Source organism: Mustela nivalis, assembly GCF_964662115.1.
Source record: "Mustela nivalis genome assembly, chromosome: X".
NCBI lineage: Eukaryota > Metazoa > Chordata > Mammalia > Carnivora > Mustelidae > Mustela > Mustela nivalis.
In genome coordinates this window covers 74,466,503-74,472,502 of record NC_139040.1, presented here as the reverse complement: position 1 = coordinate 74,472,502, position 6,000 = coordinate 74,466,503, and the positions used below count along the sequence as shown (strand labels likewise).

General features: G+C 39.0%; 2 pseudogenes across 2 annotated transcripts; one reads left to right on the top strand and one right to left on the bottom strand.

Moving 5' to 3' along the window:
- Nucleotides 1-277: 277 nt before the first annotated feature.
- On the bottom strand, nt 278-850 carry LOC309855912 (protein SET pseudogene; annotated as a pseudogene). The gene has a single exon. The product of its transcript is annotated as a protein SET pseudogene (transcript).
- Nucleotides 851-1,846, top strand: LOC309855911 (protein SET pseudogene; annotated as a pseudogene). The gene has a single exon. The product of its transcript is annotated as a protein SET pseudogene (transcript).
- Nucleotides 1,847-6,000: the final 4,154 nt, after the last annotated feature.

The following is a 6,000-nucleotide window of genomic DNA, read 5'->3' as shown; positions in this document are numbered from 1 at the left end:
TTCTTTTTCTTTTTTAATGTTATTTTTAATTTTTATTTTTACATATCTTTTTATATATTTTTTCATTTCATTTTGTTTCATTTTTGGATCTATCTTCTTTTAATAAGCAAACCAAAACACACACAGGATCTAGTTTTTCTTTTTTCTTTTTGTTTGTTTGTTTTTCTTTTTCTTTTCTGGACAAAATGACAAGACAAAGAAATTCACCCTAAAATGAAGAACAGGAAATAGAACTCATGGCCAAGGATTTAATCAATACAGATGAGAGATGTTTGAACTAAAATTTAAAAAAATTATAAGGACTTGAACATTTCGTCAAATCCTTTCCAGATTTCCATTTGATTTCAGTGGACTTTGAAGATGGATCACCACTCTCATTCAGATGAAATTCTTTGGAGAGAACTTTATTTTCAAAGTAAGGGTTTTCATCAAAATAAAAATATATTCTGTAACCTGATTTAATATCTTCAAATTCTGTCACTTCAACTCTTGTCAAATAATGCAGCGCCTCTTCATCCTCCTCCCCAAGCAGTGCAGACACTTGTGGATGGTTGACAAATGTTGTTACCCCAAAATTGGGGATTTTGGCGATCAATTCCGACCTCTTCTGAAAAAATGGTTGGCGGAGTTTGTTATATTTCTGTTCTACTTTCAAAATCTCCTCACTGGTTTGTTCATTAAGTCTGTCTATTTCATTTTGTACTTCATCAATATGTTCAATTGCTTCTTGCTGTTCTTTTTCTCCTCTATGCAAGTGCTGGGATGTTGACGTCTGCCCTGGCTTGGGGGCAGGGGGCTGTCTCGGTTTGTTCATTTGAGGCGGGAGCGAAGACTGGCATTTGGGGGCCATGCTGTGAAACGTTCAAGTCAAACACAGAATAAAACCAGCAGGAAGAGACAGCATGAGGAACCAGAGAGCTTCTTCACCTGGTTTACTGACCATTCTGATGCAGGTGCAGATGAGTTAGGAGAAGTCATCAAAGATAATATTTGGCCAAATCCATTACAGTACTACTTGGTTCCCGATATGGATGATGAAGAAGGGGAAGGAGAAGAGGATGTTGATGATGATGAAGAAGAAGAAGGATTGGAAGATATTGATGAAGAAGGAGATGAGGATGAAGGTGAAGAAGATGAAGATGATGATGAGGGGGAGGAAGGAGAGGAGGATGAAGGGGAAGATGACTAATGGAACACTCATGGATTCCAACCTTCCTTTTTTAATTTTCTTCAGTCCCTGGGAGCAAGTTGCCGTCTTTCTTTTTTTTTTCCTTTTTCTTTTTCTTTTCTCCTCTTGTGCTCATTCGCCCTGTTTTTTGAAGTCTCCTTTTTCTTTCCCTTTATACCATGGTTCTCAACTTATTTTGGGGGGAAATACCTTGAGCAGAATACAGTGGGAAAAGAATCTCTACCCCTTTTTGTTCCAAATTCATTTTTGTCCCTTCCTGTCACAACAAAAACAAAAACTTTATGGAATCAACACCACCGTGCTCTGTGGGAAAAAAGAAAAACCTTCTGCTCTCTTAGCTCTGCTAGAAGCTGGAGGGTGCTAGGCCCCTGTGTAGTAGTGCATAGAATTCTAGCTTTTTTCCTCCTTTCTCTGTATATTGGGCTCAGAGATTACACTGTGTCTCTATGTGAATATGGACAGTTAGCATTTACCAACATGTACCTGTCTACTTTCTCTTGTTTAAAAAAAAGAAAAAAAAAAACTTTAAAAAATGGGGTTATATAAGATCAGCAAAGGGTGGGTTTGAGATGTTTGGGTGGGTTAAGTGGGCATTTTGACAACATGGCTTCTCCTTTGGCATGTTTAATTGTGATGTTTAACGGACATTTTTGCATTTTAAGTTGACACTTTTAAAATAAAACTCTCTCCTAATGATGAAAAAAAAAATTATAAGGAAACTAGCTGGGCTTGAAAAAAGAGCAAGACACTAAAGAACTAAAATCTAGTCAGTCTGAAATTAAAAATACTATAACTGAGATGCAAAAACAAATGAAGGCCATAAAAATGAGGATGAATGAAACAGAGGATGAAATCAGTGATATAGAAGATAAAATTATGGAAAAGAATGAAGTTGAAAAAAAAGAGGAAAAGAAAGGTAATGGAATCATTAAGATAGACTTAGGGAAATCAGTGACTTATTAAAACAATAAAATTTGTATCACAGTAGTACAGATGATGCAGAGAGAGCAAAAATGGCAGAAGATATATTTGAGCAAACTATAGCTGAAAACATCCCTAATCTGGGGAAGGATACAGATATCAAAATCCAAGAAGCACAGACAACTCCCTTAAATTAAAAAAAAAAAAGTTGACCATTGCCAAGGTATATCATAGTCAAATTCACAAAATAAACAAGGAAAGAATCTTGAAAGGAGCAAGGGAAAAAGTGCTTAACCTACTAGGGAAGATATATCAGATTTGTGGCAGAACAACATGCTCTAGAGGGGGGCAAGATGGTGGAGAAGTAGGAGATGCTGTTTCAATCAGTCCTCTAAAGTGAGCTGATTATCTACCAAAACATTCTGAACACCCATGAAATCAGCCTAAGATGTAGGATTATACACTTCCTGATCTCTACTGGGATAGCAGACATCAGTGGATAGGTAAAGTGGAGTGGGAATGCTCGGACTGATATCAGAGGATAAACAGAAGGGGGAGGGAGCCACCAGAAGCAACCCATTGGAAAGTAATACCCCAATACAAGAGTTCCCTGTGACTGGGGACTAGCATTAACTTGGAGTCTGGTTCAAAGAACTCTAAAACAGCAAAAGATCTTAAGGGGAAATTGGTGGAATAGGGCAGTTATTGGCACAGGCTTAAGCCCATAGACCCAGGACAGCCACTGCCAGCACTGTGCCAGAGAGAGTGCAGCAAAGCATCCAGGCCTTGGTATCTGAGGTGCAGGTGCACATGAGAGTGTCTGGGTGGTGCTCTCTAAAACCACTGTCTTTTGCACTCTGAATGCACGATGCACAACTGGGGTCTGAGTTGCACTCCACACCCTCCCCTGAGAGAGGTCCGTCTGGGCGTTAGCCAGTGCTCTCTAGGACCAGCAAGAGTCTGAACACTCCCAGCCCAGAAAACGTGAAAATCTCAGTGTGCTATCTCTGGTTGAGTTCTTTCCAGTAGTCTGGACCTGCCCAGACTGCTGTGGCAAAGGCAAGCACTGGAGAGTGGGCTTTCTGGATTAAGATTCTCTGAGGTTTTAGTAGCACCGGTAGAGATAAGCAATAGCTCCTGTGACCCCTAAGACTGTGGCTGGGGACGTGCTTTGCCAGTGGGAGGTGCCAGAGGGGGAGTCTGTGTGCTCTGGACCACCCAGAGGGGAACGGACTGAGGCTTACCTCTGAGACAGAAGTCTGGGGGCAGTTTGCTTTCCTCTAAACCTCCGAAGAACCACCAAAAGCCACCAATGGTGGGGGGGGGGGACATCCGGAGAACAAAAGCCTGAAAAACCAGTTTTCTCAGAGCCCAGCCCCTTGATAGGGGGCAGGAGGACTCAATTATAGCAAGACTGCCTAAAAAACAAGCAGCAGGCCCCTCTCCCAGAAAGCCATCCAACAACAACAACAACAACAACAAAAACAAACAAAACAAACCAAGAGGATAACCCCATAAAACTGTAAAACCCTAATATCAGGGAAAAAGAAAATATTAAGCTCCTGGTATTGGACTAAAACCTGTATATGTCATAGATAAAATTTTCATTTTTTTTTAATTTTTTATTTTTTATAAACATATATTTTTATCCCCAGGGGTACAGGTCTGTAAATCACCAGGTTTACACACTTCACAGCACTCACCAAAGCACATACCCTCCCCAATGTCCATAATCCCACCCCCTTCTCCCAAACCCCCTCCCCCCAGCAACCCTCAGTTTGTTTTGTGAGATTAAGAGTCACTTATGGTTTGTCTCCCTCCCAATCCCATCTTGTTTCATTGATTCTTCTCCTACCCACTTAAGCCCCCATGTTGCATCACCACTTCCTCATATCAGGGAGATCATATGATAGTTGTCTTTTTCTGCTTGACTTATTTCGCTAAGCATGATACGCTCTAGTTCCATCCATGTTGTCGCAAATGGCAAGATTTCATTTCTTTTGATGGCTGCATAGTATTCCATTGTGTATATATACCACATCTTCTTGATCCATTCATCTGTTGATGGACATCTAGGTTCTTTCCATAGTTTGGCTATTGTGGACATTGCTGCTATAAACAGCATGGAGGTTCCTCAAAATGTTGAAAATAGAACTGCCCTATGACCCAGCAATTGCACTATTGGGTATTTACCCTAAAGATACAGACGTAGTGATACAATTTTCATTTTTAATTCATTCTCACTATTCTCATTCTTTTTAATTTTTTGAAATTTTTATAACCTACTTACATCACAACGAGAGGTTCAATACAAAAAAATCTGTATTAACCTTATAACTTGAACTTTTTTATACATATATCTGTTTTTATTATGATTTTCTATTTTTTTAATATTCATATTGAGATAAAATTCAAGGTAATCCTCTTTCCCCAATCAATACTACCCCTATGTATAAACCAGTTTTAAGCCCCCTTTTATCTTGGGAAAGTTGAGTCCTTTAACAAAGATATCAAGACACACCCAGGAAGAATCAAAATAACCTTCCTCACAAACACTGAGGATTTATAATCACCCTTCCATCTTTTTCTTCTCTCAGTGTTTCTGTGTATTTGTTTTTCTTCTGATAGTATAAAAATCTTATACTTGGGGTGCATTTTGGCTATGTTCTTCTTTTTATTGTCATTTCTTTTTGTCAGTCTTTTTGTTTGTCCATTTTTTTATATACTCTATAAATTTTACCTTTGGGGCACATTCTGGCTAGGTATTCTCTTTTTTTTTTCTTTTTTTTTTTTTCCTGTATCTCTCTCCTTCTTTTTTTTCTTTTTTCCTTCTTTTCGGTGGGGACTCCTGATTGCTCAGAAGCATTCCAGGGTGCACCTTGCCTGGATCATGGTTAATAAATTCAGCTACACATACCCTCAGCCATCTCTCACCAAAATGACTAGGAGGAGGGAGGCCCAACAGTGCAAAAATTCAGAGACAATCCCCTCTCCATTAGAGCTATTGGATATGGACATAAACATTATATTCGAAAGGGAATTCATGCTAACAATTACCCAGGCAAAGGCTAGATTGGAGAAAACCATTAATGACACCATGGAATAGATTAGGGAAGAAGTGAAAGCCAACATGGAAGAAGCTAAAATGCTATCAGTGAGATCCAATCTAATCTAAATTTTCTTACAGATAGGGTAACTGAGACAGAAGATAGAATTAGTAATCTAGAGGACAAACTGATAGAGAAAAAAGATCAGGAGGAGGCCTGGAACAAACAGCTTAAAAGCCATGAAAACAGAATTAGGGAAATAAATAATGCCATGGAAAGTTCTGATATCAGAATGACTGAAAACCCTGAGAGGGAGGAGAAATAAAGAAGACTAGAAGATATAGTTGAATAAATTCTCCATGAAAAATTCCCAATGTGGGATATGGAACCAGTGTTCGTATCCTAGAGGCAGAAATGTTTGCCCCCAAGATCACACAATCTAGAAAGACCACATGACACCTGATTGTGAAACTGATGAATCATAATTGTGGACAGGAGCTCTTGAAAGCTGCTAAGGGAAAGAGATTCCTTACATACAGAGGAAGGCCCATCAGAATAATGTTAGGCCTGTGTACAGAAACCTGGCAAGCCAGAAAGAGCTGTCAATATGTATTCATGGCACTGAAAGAAAAGAATGTGCATCCAAGAAAAGTTTATCCAGCAAGGCTGACATTCAGAATGAAGAGAAAGATAAAGAGCTTCCAAGACAGCAAGGTTTAAAAGAGTATGTACCACAAATCCAGCACCACAAGAAATATTAATGGGGGTTAATAAAAGAAGAAAGAACCCAAGAGTGTCATAGAACAGGAATTTACAGAGACAGTCTATAGAAACAAAGACTTC